At 39.6% G+C, this 19358-nt stretch overlaps 2 long non-coding RNA genes across 2 annotated transcripts in view; both read left to right on the plus strand.

The window, feature by feature from the left end:
* The first annotated feature begins 2802 nt into the window (after window positions 1-2802).
* Window positions 2803-4404, plus strand: LOC121908146. The gene is made up of 3 exons (XR_006099182.1): window positions 2803-3605; window positions 3793-3937; window positions 4065-4404. It is a non-coding gene; the product is annotated as an uncharacterized LOC121908146 (long non-coding RNA).
* A 4760-nt stretch (window positions 4405-9164) lies between these two features.
* LOC121908149 overlaps window positions 9165-19358 on the plus strand; it is a 38712-nt gene continuing 28518 nt past the window's right edge. Inside the window, exons 1-2 of the long non-coding RNA XR_006099183.1 lie at window positions 9165-9849; window positions 15617-18698. This is a non-coding gene — a long non-coding RNA (uncharacterized LOC121908149). The remainder of the gene's footprint in view (window positions 9850-15616; window positions 18699-19358) is intronic.

The raw sequence follows: 19358 nt of genomic DNA on the forward strand, positions 1-19358 counted from the left end.
ATAACATGCTTCATTATTCTTAATTCACAAGCCTAATGACTCAGAATTTAGCTTACCTTATTGTTGAGTGTGACCACATGTTCTTCTTCGTAAGGAAACTTCACTCCACCTTCCAAGAGAAAGGGAGGGAAACATTTTCAGGTCAGTGTCTACTGAATTCAAGAAACAAACATCCTGTGAGCCACTGTAAATAGTAAGCTGCTCAATTCAAACAGCTACAGTTTATTGCAAACTTTCAGCCCTCAGGTAGTTCGTCACTATCCAGGATGAGAAATCGATGGCAGACTGTAGTCTGGTTTCACTTGGCTAAGTGGAGAACATTTAGGTCCCCTTCGACACTGACACAGCTCACAGCTTGTTAATGTGCTTGCACTTAAAATAGGAAATTAAGAGTCTTATGTTTTGGACTTTTGCCAAATTTGCACCTTAAAAGTCCCATATTTTACACTTTTCCATTGTTTTACTTGAAGTCTTGATATCCATAAGGGGATATTTTTGTGGTTTTAAGTATCAAAAAACATCTCAATATAGTTTTACATCTCCTCTCTTAAGCTTCTCTTTGAAGCTCTACCAAGAGCAGGCTGTTTTGTGTCTCAATACCCCTCTCTTCTGATTGGCTGACTGTTTTCTGAGTGACGCATGCCCAGGCCAACTATAGGTGATGGATTGTAGTCTAGCCTCTAGGCAGATAAAACCAGGGCTCTGGGCAAAACTCACTGGTAAATTGCATGGGCCACAGCTGAGGATAATGTTATCCAACATAATGGCAGCAAAATGCAGTAGAGACGGTCATGCTGAGCTGAAATGGAGTGCACATAAATTAGGTAAATAACATAAGTAGAAATATTTTGTTTCTTTCAGGAGGGGTGGGGGTCCCATAGGAGGGGTGGGCCACCCCTCCAAAGTGCTGAGTGTATAGTTGTGACATCACAACCTTACGGAAGTCCAAATTGCTCATCTAAAGGCACAGTTTCTGAATACGGGCTGTGTGCATTTCTCTGTGGACTGAGCGTTTTGATACTTAGTATTACTTAGTAGTATTTAGTATGTGGACCTGCTTTATGATCAAAAAAGAAATGGAAATCTCCCTTTCTACAATATGGGACCTTTAAAACCTAATTTCATAGAGGGAGAAGCTTGGAATTGACAAAAAAATATACAGATTATGGAGTTTTTGTTTGCTGCTATTTAGCATAATGTAATTTTTGTGTTTGACTTCACTGTGATGCCTCCACCTGACCTGAGTTACCGTTACTTTGCTTTTCTCTTCCATTCTTCACTATTTATTTACACCCACACAAAGTATGGAAGGGCAATGACACTAAACAAACACGCACACACACACACACACACACACACACACACACACACACAAACCTTCTAACACACAAAGGGTGAACAAATATTGTCCTCACACCACAGGGAATTCTATTTAGTTTTATGAAAGTGAGATGAAACCACACATACACACAGGTGATGAGCCAATATTGTCATGACTTGGGGGAGTTGTGTTTAATAATGTACAGAGGGAAAGTGTTTCCATAGGTGGGCGGGAGAAACTTTCTCAGAGCAAATCTTGGGTGCAGAAATCTGTGTCCTGAAGCTTCCATACAGATGGAAGGAGAAGAAAGGCAGAGAGACAGCTGTGGCATTAGATCCAAAGTAATGTAAGCATGAATTTGCTGATCAAACATCATACATAAGCGCAGGAGTATTTTCATAAACGTATATTTCTCGAAACATGCAGCCACAAGCCGTATAGAAAGTAAACCTGTGTATATCACACATGCTTACTTTCTCCTGCTCACACTAGTCATCAAATGCAGTAAATAGCCATTGCAGTAACTAAGTGTGTGAATCTACTTATTTTGTGGATCATTTCGACAGTGTCACGACATGTGACCCACAGTGTCTCGTCGGATCAAAGCAAGGAGGCAGGATATGACAAGTGACACAGAGGATGTTTCAAAAGCCCCACTCACCATGACTCATCGCTAACTGCCCCTGAGGTTAGCATTGCTGTCACTCAAACTGTTTTCCAATCAATGCAACTTCACCATACATAGTTGATTATCGCTTTAATGAGAGAGCCCCAATTGATTTCCATTAGTTTATCACAGGCCTGGGTGCCCCAGAGACTTGGGTTTAATTTTCTTGGTATCCATTTACCCCTAAAGCTGGGCCACAACATGCCACTTATTGGTGAATCATTGTTAGAATTAGTGAATTGGACTGACATGATTACCTCTAGTGATGTTTGCGTTGCTAGGCAATAGGGGATATAATATCATATCATCATACGTTAGAAAGCAGATGCAAAAGGAAGACTTCTCACCTGTCCTTAGTGGCTTCAGCACAGTCTCCATCTCTCTGCAACACATCTGTCTGTACTCGGCGTGTACGCTCATACACATACACATGCACACACATGCTACTCTTTGCAATCACATCCAATAATCCTCTGAGTATCACTACAACATCAAACACTCAGTAATGGGGTTTTGCGTGACTATGTGTAATTACATAATAGCAGTGGGTGAAGCCAAACGATACCCCACTCCCTGACACTGTTGGCAGTAATGTATTACTTAGTAACACATTTGTGTAATGTGATACCTTTTTCAGTGGCGACCTGTTTTGACTTTTCTGACAAAACAAGTAATCTGAATATGTTAATTTGGGCTTCAGGGAACAATGATGGGCATTTTTCACCATTTTCTGACATTTTACAATGAAAAGTTAATCGATTATTAAAGAAAATAACTGTCAGACCTATTGATAATGAAAATAATTGTTGGTTGCAGTCTTACAGTACTCCTAATAATATATAAACTAAAACAATTATTGTCTTAAAACTAGTCCCATTTCAAGACCAGAGCCACAACATGGAGAATGGAGGACCTGTCATAGCTGATATTGTACTTCAGTGGTACAAATTTGAAACAAATTTTCGATTAATCATATTACGGTAAACCAAATGATGTAGAGTACACCTGGGTGTCTGGGGCCCCTGGGCAGTTGCCCGCTTTGCCTAGTTGGTATTCCAGCCTTGATGTTGCATTACTCTGACAATTTGGGTGGTTGGCTTGTTCACTGCTTTACATGGAGTTTGATGGAGAGTTGATAACAATATTATATCTGCAACTGTGCTGTGTTCAGTGGACAGACTGGTCCATGAAGTGTTAGTTTGGCACAGAGGCTGAAGGTGTCAGATGGTAGCTAACATTTACCAAAAGAGATGAAATGTATCTGCGGGTAACTTGAAAGTTGTATAATTTTCTGGACATGTTGGGTGTGCTTAGCTGGCTTGCTAACATTAGCCAGTGGTTAGCCTACATTCAAGAATCACCTGGGTTTCATTCTGAGTTGAAGGATACGTCAACCCCTCTTCTTCACTTTGTGGACGAGACCTCTGAAGTGCTGCTGAATGCAGTTACCTGCGCTAATGCTAAGCTAGCTATTGATTGACAAATACCCCCCAAAGTGTAGACTGGCTAGGTGTTTCACACCAATGTCTCGTTTTCTTTTTTGACACATTATATACAGAAGATGTGATGTGTTTTGGGGGGCTTTGGAGTTGGTTAAGGGCACCTTTGACTGAAATGGTGAGTAACAAATGTAGCCCAATGTAAAGAGAAATGTAACAAATTACCTTTGCTGTTGAGTAATTACTAAAGTAATGTCATTACTTTTTAATAAGTGATTTGCAATGTATAATTTACTGCATTTTTTTTCACATATTTTGCTCCACACTACTCCTAGATAATATAATACTTGCTGCCACCCCTCTAGTTGCCTCCCCGCCCCCACCCTGATGTCGTGAGCTGGTGACAGCATGAGGAATAGCCTACAGATCATCTCCTCTTGTCATTCCTCCAATCGAGCCCCTGCCTCTCAGCTGACTGTGTGCTTGTGTGTTGGATGTGTGCTTAACAAGGTATTTATGTACAATATACATGCCCTGTCTGCATAAATATGCGCTTCAAGCGTATGTGTGTGAGTGCATGCCTGTGTGTTTGCATTCACCTTATCGCTGTGTGTGTGTTTTATGTCTCTTCCTGCAGCATCACCACACCTACAGTACAGACAGCCTGAGTTAGAGGGCTTGCAGATAGACCTCTGAGTGCTCTCTGCCTCTTCCTCTGTATCCATCAGAGTCGTGATAGAGAGCTGTGAATTTGTCTCCTTCACTCAGATTTATTGAAATGATATACACTCACTGTCTGCTCTTGGCACAAATTTTAGACTGCATTTTAAAACAAGAGCACTTTGCTGCTTGAGAGCATAGCTACTGAGAAATTATTGAGGAAATTTTGCAGAGACTTGCAGATTTTAAACATTATACAAAATATGACAAATATAATATATGCAGATAGAAATTAATGTGTAATGTTGTCTTGAGAAATTTACAGTGAAGGCTGGATAATTACAATCCAGATCAAATTTGAAAGATTTCTCCTCCACATTAAAAACCCACGAGACTCACTTCTCTCTCATGAGAATGACGCTTGACCTTATAATGCAGCCATTTACATATAACCTTAAGCTTTACAGCTGCACCTATCAGAGATGGTTTATGCTAGTAGAGCTGACTGGGTGGTGGGGAGGTCTGCAGCACCAAGGACAGCTCTGGAGTGAGGAAGGCAGTTTGAGAAGGTTCTGCAAGGTTAAGGAAGATTGATATTTATTTATCCTTTATTTAACCATGAAAATAAATTAGCAACAAATTGTTTACAGTGATGGCCTCGTAAACAACGAAGGGTCTTCAGGTGGAGAGACAAGGAGAATAATTTAAGAGACAAAAATACACAAGCTAAGCTGTACTTTGGGAGAAAATAATTGGGACTGCTGTTTACACATGGGTGTAACATAGTCTATAGATCATAGGATTTGTGGGATGGTAACAGTCTAGAATGTTAAAAAGATCAGATTGGATGTAATTTGTACAAAACAATATAGTCTTAGTTATGTACTGTGCATATAAAAAGAATTTGTTGCGGTGTAGTTAGAAATCCTTCAGCAGTGCCAATAGCTATCAGGGTAAAATGCATGAGTGGCTCCTAAAATAAAATCTCATGCATCTTTTGTCAATTCCACAGTGCATTAAATAATAATAATTAGATTCAAATTGAAATGTTAGTTACTATGGGGAAAGACTACAAAGTTTGTGAGGAGTTTTCCCCTTAATACAACAAACATCTTTGTAATTTATGTCTCTTCCTCTTTTCTCTCATGATATCTTGAAACTATTAGTTTTCCGTTGGTAAATGTCCCTCCTGTCTCAATCCTAAATCCAGACTTGAGAAATATTTGGTTAATTTTGTCTACAAGGCGGAGTTGAAATCCAACCTGAATCCCCCTCTTTCAGCATCTTACATAATATATCTGCATCATGAACCCAGTAACACTTTTAGGGTTCAGCTCCACTACATATGGTTCTTGTTACTGTTTATGTACATTTTTTTCACCAGTTCTTTGATTGCTGGCTCCTTTACCAAACATGTCATTGTTCAGCATTGATTGATCAAACTTTCAGCAACTACACATCCATCATACTGATGAAGATGCTATCATGTCATTTCCTCACAACTCTTTTCTCTCATGAAAAATTATTGAACTTTGACATTTTTCAGTCTTTATTAGATTGGTGAATACAGTCATACATACAGTCATGACAGTGCTCCTCAAGGATCCATTGTTGGTCCTCTTCTGTTTTTGATGTACACTACATAGTTCCTCTGGATCAAGCCATTCAAAACCACAATGTTCTGTATGTAACACCGATAACACCTGGATGTACTTCCCATCAACACCCTTTGATTCTAGCAGTATAGCCATGTTATTGCATGCCTCATGGATATCAAATGCTGATGCCCTAAGAGGTCATCCGGTTTGGCCCATATTCTTCCAGCATATTGTGAAAAAAAAACATCCTGCAAGCAATCACTGATGCAGACTTAGGTTTCTATGTCTAGGTTTCATGTCTGTTTCCAGTAAAATGTTTTCTTGCTCAAGAGGAACAGAGTGTTGTACATGCTTTAATTTAATTTGATGTCTTGAGGATGGGGTATACATAATGTGATTTTGTGGTTAAAATTGAAAATGTAATGTGATTCTTTTTTGATTTCATCCTAAAACTTTTCAATCTTCTTGGTATTTGTATTTGCTCTTATTGCTTGCATGGTCTTCTCTGTGAAACACTTTGTAATTTTGTTGTAAAAGTGCTTAAACTATAAATATAGCTTGTCTCACTCCTGCTGCTCTCTTCTTCTCTCTGCCTTCTGTTGGGATGTTTTCAGTTACTGTGGAGGATGCAGTCGTCTTTGTGACAACTAGGGGAGGATGACCCCATCTGCAACAGCCATCCAACCGGTCTCAACCAATCACAGATCAGGTTGGGCTGAGGGGCACATCCAGATAGCCTGTCTGCTGCAGTCAGGGTCCTGACACATGCACTCAGGCAACCTTGACTCTCCCCATCCTCCGCCACCTGCTGAAACCAGTCTGATCACATCCTATTACCTCCTGCAGCCCATAGAGACATTGAGGAAAGGCAAGGCAATTTTAGAGAACATTTTAGTACAGGAAAACTCAATGTGCTTTACATTTGAGTGCATACAACAACAAGTGCCATGAGATTATAATAAATAACATACAGTACAGTAGAAGACTGACAACCACCCACCCTCCAAAAGACAGCGACAAACCACAACTGTCCTACAGACACGCACACACACACACACACACACACACACACACACACACACACACACACACACACACACACACACACAAAACTAATTACAAGCCTTATAAAACAAAAAAGTGGACACAGTTGTAACAGGTTATCAGGCAGTTTGTTTTAGAGAACAGGAACAATATAGCTAAAAAACACCCTCACCAGATCTTATTCTGGGTCATTGATTACTATGGTAATGGTATAATGGCTGTTTCAGTGCTGAGCTTAGATCTGAAATCTGACTGGAACACTTTCATTATCCAATAGTTAATATACAACTTTTCCCCAGTATTTTGCTGAGGAATGGAAGTTTTGAGATTGTTCTTTAGTTACTAATTATGAAAGGATCTGGGTTAAATTTCTTAAGTAATGTAATTATGACAGCACATTAGAGAGGAGGGGAAAGTGTTCAGTATATGTGAGAAACGTGGAAAGACAGACTTAATCAGCATATTGGGGATGGAGAGCTGGTGGAAGAATTCAGCTGCTTGATAACTTAATCCAGATCAGAGTGTGATTTAATAGGAGAAAAAAAAAACATGATAATCTCTGTATATTATATCTTTATGATATTTATAGTAATTTGCAAGTAGCTGAGAAAAGTATGACTGCCTGGAAGATTTCATTTTATTGTTATAATCATAGATTGTGCTCGGCTCTCCAGAAGATTCTCTTCATCATCTTCACATTTCCAGTTTTTAACAAATATACTCTCTGTCATCATGGCGCCAGAGTGTTCTCCTCTTCCCATGTGGTATGGTCGGTTGGACTGAGTCAGTCCTCTGCCCTTTGTGTCTGAGACACAGTGTCCTGATCTTTCTTCTCCTCATCCTCAGCCCACAGCCAGCTCTCATTACAACCCAACACACTCACCACTAGGCTTTACTGTGACAGAGAGGTCACACTTAATGAGAGCATGTTTCAGTGAACATTTTACAGCTAAATACTACCGTGCAATCATCAGTCCTCTGATGCTAGTGAGTCGATATAAAGATGCTTGGATACTAAGATAACATCTCTTCATCTGTAACTGTATTTGTTTTATAAATGTAGTAAAGAAATGTGCTTGCTACATCTGTTTTTATATACCTACCATTTTTGAGCTTTTGGCATGGCAGCATACCATGACTGCTGTTTCTGAGCCCACAAGACATATCAAGATTTTTTTTTTACAGATGTTTTACAGGTAATTGGCTGCACATTATGTGTGAGCTGTGCATCTCACTTTGCTTCAGTCACTAATGATGTGTTTCTTTCTCTTCTTGTTATGCGGTTTTGGTAGTTTGGCTGATTTGAAAGGTTGAAGCCACTGAAATCTGTTGAAAAGGTTAATAACAGGGGAAATGTGCTGTTAATTTAGACTGCAGAATTTGATTTTTTATTCTTCAATATCACCCCATGGTCAGGGAAAAAGAAACAGCAAGAAACAGCCATTTTATGTCCACCCACTAAGCTCAGCTCGGACTGTATTGATTTTTGCTCTGGTGGGCGAGCTTGAACTCCCACAGAATGAATGACCAACAGAAAAGAATGTTGTGTTTTGAGGTAGAAGGGTGATTAAGGGCGAGAGAGATTGGCCTCAACACCGAGGTCCAGCTCAACGAAAGAACACTGCCCTGTTCGATTAGAAATTAATCCACAAAACTCAACCAAAAAATGCATTCCCACCCCTGTTACACAGACATAGAAAAAGCTATGTCAGCACTAAGCCCTGACAATTTACCACTAAATCTTATACATTATGTTAGCATTTCTATTGCAGCACAAGTAGAAATGGACTTACAGCATTTACAATCTGTTAGACAACTGAAAGCTTAATGTTGCTATATAAAAATACAAATGAGTTGTTTAAGAGCAATGCCAGTCCTGTGCAGGAAAATCACATGAGCAGTAACTAGGAAACATCATCACTGACATATCATGTTGGAACACCCTAGTTTCATACACATGCATGGAAAGCCATGTTCTTGAAAAGCACAAGATAAGGCCATGCATTCGTATATTTTAACACACACATATCTACCTATGGAATTCCATATGGGTGAAGAAGCTATGATGAAAAAAGAGGACATGCTGTTCATAAATAAAATCCTATGCTCTGCAAGGATGTCGGTTAGGTGTTAATTTTGGCAAATAGGCAGACTAACACACACAAAGAGCTTGACTCTGCAAAATGTATTTGGTTATGTAACTTGCCTAAAAGCAAATGAATGAAAAACCAACCAATACAGGTAATGAACCCACTGTGTGCTGTTAAACATTTGCAAACCTCACCTGAGATTCTGTGGTTCTGTCCTCTCATTCAGTCTGGGCTAAACAACTCAAGGGTTTAGAGCAGCTAATAAAGTTTATGCTCCAACCTACAGTATGTTTAGACCATCCTAAAATAATTATATTTTTAATTAACTAACCACCAGAGCTGACCTGAGATCCTGCAGCTCCACCTGCCTGTTAAGATGCTGCCTCAACGATTTTCCTGATAAAGTGATGACATCCACAAACAAACTAATCAGTTGGACAATCTGTGGCTAATTTAACTCATAAATATCATCCATAATATAATGATCCATACAATAATAACTAAACTCCTGATGGTGTTAATTTAACACACATTAGTTCTACATGTTTCTGATGTCAAAAACAATGTTTGGACTAATTGCAGAACATGTAGCTAAGCAGTTTAAGTTAAGCTGCTTAAAAAAGCACACAATGTCTTCCATCTTTCACTTTTTTTTCACAAAAATTCACAATAATTAAGTTGGTTGATGTTTGGACATTTATCATAAATTAGCTTTCACCCCCACACCTGATATACAGTAATATAAGTTGTCTGATGTTAGTTATGTCCAGCATTAGCCCTGCTGGGGATAAATAAAGTTATTTGAATTGAATTGAATTGAATTACATTGAGTTTTTAGCTCTGTTATGTTTGACCGTTTCAAATTCACCTCATTCATCTCTCAGGCGCTACTGTCAATGCTACAGCTAACCGACAATGCTTAGTAAAACTCGAGGGTTGCCAGCCCATCAGTTCAATTATACCCCATATCTCTTGCTCTCATCTCCTTTAAAGTTGCCTAATTCCTGGTAACTCAGAAGAAATCAGAAGGGTAAGGACAATTCAGTAATATCTTGACATTGCTAGGGACATGACCATACTCGAATCTACACCTATAGTTGGAGGATATGTCCTTCCCCACCCATTAATCTTGTTTTGTCTTACTCTCTCTTTCTGTAAAATGTATTTCCTCCTCTCAGATTGCAACTAGTCTTTCACTTTCCCTCCTTTCCACTCCTATTTCATCTCCATTCTCTCTCTCGGTCTCCACCTCCTCCCTTCTTTCGGCCGAGTCTAACACTTAAACGGAGGAAACATTGTGCATTCCTCAGAGCTGCAACACACCGATCGGTCCTGACACCCTCAAACACAGCCTCACTCTGACAGCAGCGAGGAGCCGCTGTACCCTCCATTCTACCAGCCAGTAACCCTGCTCAGATGCAAATTCAAATGTCAGCTTCCTTTCTCCTCAAAGGCAACGTCAGCTTGGTGAACGAGTGGGATCTTAAAATCAGGTAATTGTTTTTGGCAGATTGTTGTATTTGCTTACTGTATTGAATCAAACTAAGCCACTGGAAGTTGCAGACCACGGAGGCACAAATACACACAGACATGCAACACAGACACAGAGGAAAAACTAAATATATGGGTTTTATTACAGTTTTTCTCCTAAAGCCCCTTTGTGTACAGTAGTTTAATTTATGTGTATCTGTTGAATTATTCTGATTGTATAAGCCTTTCTTTGTAGAGAAAGTAAAACAACCCCAGAGAAAAATGATGCTGTTTATGAAATTTTCATATCCTAAAGAAATGGATCATTTACAAACTTGTAGTAATGAGGTGATGGTAGAATTGGATTTTAGAGGCAATCATCAGGAGGCACACAGACATCCATAAATTATTTGTAAGTGCTTGGTAACAATTTATAAACAAAATGATTGACAAGAAAAAAAACTAACCATCTCAAACTTTGCATTCTTGTATGTCACGTGCAGTTCACAATGTTATCTCTGATTTTGCTGTCAAACTGTCATGAATGTTACCAGCATGAGTTGGTTGAAAACTCTTGTCTCCTGCTGACTTTTTTACGTTCCCAGCTGAGGTGTTTTAAATTGCCAATCTTATAAAAGAGGTCTTAGATATGCAGTTGATTATCTACATGCATGATATCATGTTACAAGACCGAGGCTAAGCTGACGAGTCATGTAGAAGACATGGAAATAGATAAACAGCATTGTAGTGCATTGTAGTATTAGTTAGTCCTTGTATTATGAGGAAGAATATAAGATCAGACTTACTTCAGTCTAGCATAACCCTGTTTTACATACAGTACTTGTTCATAAAGTTTAAACAGTATGTTTTCACTTCAAGCTTTTGAAAAGAAAGGCTTTTAGAATGAAGACTAACTGATCACTCTCCAAACTCTTACAATGCAGAGTATCGCTTTCACTACAGCCCATACAGCCCCATACACACCGCTTCAACATGAGGAGAAATCCAAAGCTTGACAAGCCTGCTGTGCCTATATGGTTGCTAATGATCGGACAGTTGCTGCCTGGGGAAGCATTGGACTCATCTGTATGACATACCCGTCACACTTTTCACTATCATCACACAGTTTCAGTGGTGGAGTGGTCCGACAATTGTCCAGAGGAGGGTTGAGGAGAAGGGTTGGTTTACACAGGTTGACCAATACAGATAGTGAGTTTGACCCGTGTCAATGTGTCGGTCTGAATGCGGTACTAGATGCCTGTTCTTGTGATACTGTCAGTGTCCCTTTTGTGATAAGGTTAGCTTTTGATTGATTTGTTTGCTTAAAATCCTTTCTATAGCACAGCATTCTAGTCAGTCAGTTTGATGTGTTTGTATATAATGTTGATGTGACATTCACAATCTTATAAAAGAGGTATTGTGTGAGCTCTCATAATTGAATGATTGACCATATTGTATTGGTGTAGTTAAAACTCTCAACTTTCCCCCGGGAAAACTATTTACGGTCAAACCATTGTCATGTCAAGAATTGGGAACAAGGCAGCAGTATGTGGGTATTTTCTCATCTTTCTGGATTTTAGAGGGAGAATTGCTTGCAGTAAATCCAACAGTAAGTTCTGGTTGATGAGAAAACAGTCATGAAATAAAAAGTAAACAGTACATTTTGCCTTCCAGGCTGATCCCACTCATCCACAAGATGTTGGCACAACTTCTACTCTTAGTCTCAAATATCAAGCGTCTCCAAAAAATATTTTGAAGATCTTGAATAAGTAAAAACAAATCAATGAGTGTCGAAGGCAATTCTGTTTGTTAAAGTACCCTCTTGTCAAAAGGGATTTTTATTTTTCAACCCATATTATTGTGCTGATTAGTTTTAAATTGAAAACTTAATTAAGTTGCCCCTGAGTATATGTACTACTATTCCTCAATTTTGACTTCAGTTGACTTATTTCTCTGTTTGTATTTGTTCATCTAAAATTCAGGGCTATATTGTGTGAATAATACTGAAGTACATAAAAGACTGTTTTGAACACAGACACGCACGGACGCACACCTTGGACAGTGTTAATATCCTTGTAGCAGCACTAAAAGGCCAGCACAGTTATGCACAATTTGCTTCCATCTCACCAATAAACTAGATTAATATTATTTGCTGGCACACAACCATGTTCCCCATGTCATATCAAAGCATATATCACCTCACCACTTTATCTCCCCTGGCACTGCAGCAGACAGGTGATGAAGTTTGGGCTCACTCATAATCGCATTATTGCTGCACTTCCCTGCTCTGGACCAAAGCCAAAACACATATTACACAAATAAAACAAGAGAGACAGACTGGGGAGAGCAACCCAGCAAACACTGAGACGTTGCATGACCGTTGTTTGAACGTCCAATCAAGATGTCCCGTTACAGTTCAAAAATAGCTCCAAAACCTGGCCACCAGCTAGATGTCCTTCCTGGGCATTCCAGCAATGTCAAAATATGTCATTACCATCATCAACGGGCCTATTCAGCTATTTTGCTAAAGTTTATGTACACAGTGTGCATTCTGCAGCTATATATATATCCTATATGTCAAGATTAACAACTGCTTTATATTTTGAAACGGTCCAACCAATGTCCTGTCTGACCTGGACGTCTGTTATACATTTTAACGTGTCACTTTCAAGATAATCCTGATAGTGAATTATATAAAACCAAACACAAAGCAAACACATGAAGTATCTTAGTTAATATAAGACATATGCATCATTTTTACAGGAAGACACTGGGTCAATATTGACATGCAACAACACAGAAAAAGATGATCATCAAAAGTACAGCTTATTGTAGATAAATAACAGTTTGAATTCTTAATTCTTTTAATTCCACTTAATACACTTTTTCTCCAGTTTCCATCCCTTGACTGTGTTTCCATTGAGGCACTGCAGCAGGCTAATAATAATGCTAACTCCAGGATAAAAAACTGTTGCTGACAGTCCTTGTCTGAACTCTGAGAGGCTCTAAATAACGCTCTTACATGAGTGATATGGAACATACATGCCAACATAAAAGCAAACTGTCCTCTTGTTCCTGTTGCTTTTCAAAGTTAGCAGCACATCCTTAGCTCTCAACTCTTGTGCTGAACAATGTTTATTCCCACGAGACGGGCTACACATATCAAACATGAATTATTAATTGATATGAGGATAAAACATCCATGATGAAGATATGTGACTCAATAATAAACCCTGTGTAACTTATATTAACCCAGATAAAGCGCACATCATTGCTAAACTGTTAAAAATTTAAATGCCCAAAGACGTTGATTCTATGGGCACAGGACGTCTCTTTAGAACAATCTGCTCTCAACCAATTGATGAATAAAAATAAAAGTTTTTGTATGAGAAAAAACAAAACGCACATAGATGCGTTGTACAGCGAAACTCTGAGATGTATTTGAAGTGTTTTTGAAGTCAGGTCCAGATGGACCTTTATTGAACGTGGAAAGGACGACACCTTGTGATCGTCTGCTCACAGACGTTTTTAAACCAAAATTGGACCAGACCAAACATTCATTAGAAGGAGAAATTGACACTTAGACAAGCATATCTGTATTCCAAATATGTGCACATGTCTGCTAAAAAGCAATTTGATGTGAGGTTCATGATTTGTGTTTCATTTGCATGTTGTTGCTTTTGGCGTCCGACAGGAAGCATTTTTGGCCGGCGGGGACACGACGTTGCTGTCCAAACAATGTTTGCTGAGAATATATTTGGAGAAAGTTACTTGTGAAAAGTAAGGTGTGCCAAAGTCAAAGGGCTACTGTTATTTCAATGTGCCATGTATAAAATCAACATTTCATGTCTTCCACTACTCTTTTTCTGATAAATGAAGTTCTATTGTTTTCACGTTTTCAAGTTGTAGCGACAGGTTGTGAATATTCAACCCAGGCTCACATAGAAATGTGTACATTAGTCTAAAGTGTAAAATGTATTACTTTCACAATAATGGCATAAAATTGTGAGATGTCCACGTTTTTTTTAAAATATTTTTTTCTATTTGCCTGCGTCCACGTTTTCTCTGTGGAAAAATGCAATATTTTAAGTTAGTTTCGGCATTAAAATGAGTTTCGATTCGAACGTTTCTAGCAAGAAAAAAGCAACACAGTGGTTAGATGCTTTATTGTTTATGTTTTAAACAATAACTATGACTTAAACAAGAGAAAACCTTTTGAGGATGATGACAAGTTGGCTGGGGTTGCTGGAGTGTAAACTTGCAGACAGAGATGCTAGCTGTAATCTGCTTACTGTAATCTCTGATAGTATCCAATGCAGTGGGGAAATACCACAGAGTGGTGTTAGTGTTTTTTTCTCCCAGGCTTTTTAAAATTTTAAATAGTCCTAGTGATATTACTTAACATAGAACACACAACACATGAGTGAAACACGACTAGACTATTGTATAATATGATAATATGTTATGGGGTTATTGAACTTGCAACCAGACAGAGAACAAGTGTAAATAGAGCTTAGCAGCTGCTGTGCAGGGTGATAATTATAGCAGTGCTGAATGAGTGATGTGGATGTAGTAGAGGGAACCTGACCTTGGGTATCATGTACAGTCAGGAAAGGAAAGATAGGGAAAGAGGAAGAAAAGATAGCAACCTTCAGTATCAGCACCTGAGGGAGGAAGAAACAGAGGGGTGGTAGTGGAGGACCACTCCCTAGGCCAGGCTAAGTGTATGACTGATGGTGTACACTTATATGGAGACAGACACACTAATCCATACAGATGAAGGCAAAAACAGCAATACTGGAGCAGGTGCAGACAGACATACAAACAGTGCGAAAACTTAACACATGACAGGGAATCACTAAAGAGGACTGAGAGACAGAGAAAGAAAGGTGTGGAGCAGGGCCACACTTACCATGGGCGTGAATTTACGGTGGCGTTTAGATGTCATCTGCTAAGGTTAGTGTTGCATTGCTGGCAGCAGCAGTCTGCTGGGTTGATCACAGCTCAATCAGCCCCGGCTCCAGCCAAGTGTCACTTCCAGGGACCAACCATTCGTTATGGCTCTCCTAATGGATATCTGGGCCGCATGGCAGCCATAAATTACCATTACTCCTCCCTTTCCTCTTCTCTCATCCCTCTCATTCTCTGTCTGTTTCCTCTCCTCTTTTTTTGCTGTTCTGTTCATCTTTTATTCCCTCTTGCAGTTTTCGATCATGAGTGTTTTGTTTGTCTTTTTCAAGCATTTCTGCTCTTTTTCTACAATATTTAGGACTTTCATTCCAAGAGCGTTTATCATTTGCTCTCCCTATCTGTGATTCTCTCTCCAGCTTCTCTCCTAGTGCGGAGCAACAGTATATTCATGGATCACCAAAGAAAAATAAAGTGGAAGTCAGACAATTTAGATGAAAAGCCATTGTCTCCGTGTGTCTCCCAGGAGGTTTTTCCATGTAGTCAATGCGTTATAACCAGCCTGTAAGTACTGAGGAGCGAGGATTTTAGAGGCTGCTTCTGAAAGCAGGTCTATGTACAGGTAAATCACATGAGCTCATCACTCCAGGGAGAACTATATTGTGTGCTAATCAGAAAAGAATAAAGCTACATCCTTGCTTTACTGGTTCACAGTGAGAATTTCTGGGTTTGGTATGTAGGTGTAGCAGGATTGTCTCATATCTTTAAAAAAAATAACGGATAGAGTATCCCATCGAAGACACTTTAACATAACAAATGTGACACATGCAAATGTTTTAACAGACAAACATGCACACAAATGTTCAAACGCACACACACACATACACAATCTGGGCATTGCTGGCGTCTCCAGCCCCGAGGACAGTTCTGCTCTGTTGCGTGTGGGACCTTAACCCAGCAGAGTGTGAATCATAGTCCAGCAGTCAGGTCGGTTAACCCTCTGTGAGTCTCCCGGCACATCCATTCAAACAGACAGACAGTGTGCTTCAGCTACAATTTATATATAGCTTCTTTATGTCCAGGGGGAGTTCAAGGCAGATGAGTAGTGGCATATCTCTACTTAGCTCAAATTATGTACATTAATGTACGATTTTACAGCTACAGGAGACTGAAAAACACTCAAATAACTGCATTTCATCTGCTTCTTTTCAAACATTCTTGATTTTGAATAGGATACACTACCAAAGACCAGCTGTAATAGAAATATCCCACTTGTCACTGTATTATTTCAATCCAGCCCAATCATTCAAAATTTGTGCCATTTTACCTGAAAGGTTGACACAATCAGCCACCCTTTTAACTGAAAGGTTGATCCAATCAGTATTCAACACACCGCACTTAGTCCCTGAATGAGTCTATTCATTTATGTAGAAATGCGCCTGTAGTAAAATATGTGTGAAGAAAAAGCACTTTTACCTGCACACTCACGGAGTAAAAGCAAAAGGAAAACTTATCTGTGATTCTTATGCGTGGATTTGAATGCATCATCCCACACACAGTGCGGAGGTCTTGCTGAATCAGAATGTCAGTCAGGGTGACAGAGGCATTCACATTTACATGCAGCAAAGCCAACATCCATACACAGCGCTGAGTCACGATTGCATGCCCCTGAAGAGGTATTGTTCATTCTGTCTAGTTGGAAAACATCTCTCAAGGGATGTGACCTTAGTCGCTGACAAAGAATCTGACCTTTGCATCATATCGTCTGTTAACACATCACATACTGCTTGGTTATACAGCATTACAGCATTCAAGACATATACCTACACTACCTAAAGCAGTTTTGCTGTTAAAATGCAACATTGTGACATTTAATGCACAAATATAACAGATGCAGATTTTTTTTAAACAGGATCTGAACTTGCTCCTTGTAATAAAACAGAAAAAGATGCAATAAACCTTGTCACATTGAAATTATTGGAGCTTGGTGTTCAGAATGCAATCTTCATGTGTCTCAATCTCTGCCTCTGAATCTTGTGCCACACCTGCCCACTAGGAGCCCTCAGTGCATCTTTCACCCCTCCATATCACCTCAGTGCCCATGTGACCTGCTACCTGCCTACACAGTTGTTTCCCATCAGCTCGTTAGCTCACTAGGAGATAACGAAGGCAGTTCTAGCTGACAAATTAGCTAAGCGTTGCAAAAAAGTATAGATGTAGGCGTACCATTAGCATATCCACAATAACGGAAGAACAGAACAGAATGTCAGAGCGCAATAAAACAAAAAATATATATCTTTTCAGCAAATATAATGGGAGAGAGATGAGTTTGTACCTGCCAATACAGCCATGAGATATTGTGAAGTTTGGAGAGGATCGAACGAACATATTATTATAACTCAGTTATTACAATATAAACATCAAATACAATATTGACAATATAATCACTGTGCATTACTGTTTATAAAGCATTTACTGAGTATCTCATAAAGCATTCAGACTCACAAAGCAGCTGTGAAGAAGCAGCGAATTAAGCATATTCTGAGTGTAGAAAAGAACAATGAGTAAAGAAACATTTTATGTGCAAAAACTATTAGAAGTACGTGTAAAACCATCTTCTTCTTCTTTCGACTGTTCCAGCTAGGGGTCGCCATTTCTATCTCTTCCTGTCCTCTGCATCTTCCTCTGTCGTGACAACCACCTGCATGTCTTCCCTCACCATATCCATAAACCCCCTCTTCAGCCTTGCTCTTTTCCTCTTGCCTGTCAGCTCCATTTTCAGCATCCTTATCCCAGTATAACCAGTATCTCTCCTCCGTCTAAACCATCTCCATCTCACCTGTCGCTTTGTCTCCAAACTGTCCAACCTGAGCTGTCCCTCTAATCTACTCATTCCTTATCCTGTCCATCCTCGTCACTCCCAATGAAAATCTTAGTATCTTCAACTGTGCCACCTCCAGCTCTGTCTACTGTCTTTTCGTCAGTGCCACCACTTCCAAACCATACAACATAGCTGGTCTCACTAACCTCTTGTAAACCTTCCCTTTCACTCTTGTCGGTACCCTCCTGTCGCAGATCACTTCTGACACTCTTCTCCACCCACTCTACCCTGCCTGCTCTCTCTTCTTCATCTCTCTTCCACACTCCCTGTTACTTTGAACATGGGCCGGTCCATTTAGTTGGCCACAAAGCCACCAGCAATGTGGGGAAAAATAATTGCGGGAAAAAAAATTCAACCTGCCGGCTGTGGCCCACTTGATGTTGGATCATCCCATCTGACTGGGGGTTACATGGTCCCAATTGTCAATAGGCTACCTACACTTTAAGGCAGGTATAGAAAGTGCTACCGTTGTTCTCCCACCACCCTTTCAAGTGGATGTGTCCATCCATGTAATGTAAGAAGTCAAGCGGGAAATAATCAGATCAAGACAGAGAGAGTGGAGTTGCTAGCCAATATAAATGGATAAAGGTCCCAAAAAGCAAAAAAGTGGAGCAGAAAAGGTCAGAGACAAAAAGAAAAAGAATTTTGTGGCTGATGCTGAAAAATGTTTAACACATTTATTCAAAATCTAGATGTCACTTCCACACAAAATCCTGTTAACGTTAGCATGTCTAGCCGCAGTGATAACATTAACAGTCCGCCACAGTGTTTCCCCTATAAAAGCACAACAAGGACCGCAGCCAGAGCAAAAAAAAAAAAAAAAATTTAATGACAAAAATGACACCATATACCTAATCATTCGGGAATCAATTGCATTTGGGAGTCTGTGCAGCACTATACTGAAACGTGAGTTAACATCTGTGTCATTGCCTGGGAAACTCTTGGTCGTGTAACTCCTTTTAAGTGCGTAATGTGTGTGCTTAGTGAGTGAGTGGTTAAGTGAGAACGCGAGCAGCAGAAAAGTGATGGTGAATATGAGCAGAGCAGAGGAAAAGGTTGTCAATCTTGCAGTAAATGTACAGTATAGACTACAGTGTTTCAGTTAATAAATGCTGCAGCTTCTCAAGATCAAGAAAAGTTGTTTCCCCAACTTCTTGAAAAGTGAAGGGGGTCAGCTCCAAAGTTAGCAACAATGGGTTAGCCTAACCTGAATATGCTAAATGGAGAAATATAGAATGGAGAAATGTGTGGCTGCTTAGTTCACTCTGTCCCTTATTATC

This window comes from Thunnus maccoyii, chromosome 2 (assembly GCF_910596095.1).
Source record: "Thunnus maccoyii chromosome 2, fThuMac1.1, whole genome shotgun sequence".
In the NCBI taxonomy this organism is placed as follows: Eukaryota; Metazoa; Chordata; class Actinopteri; order Scombriformes; family Scombridae; genus Thunnus; species Thunnus maccoyii.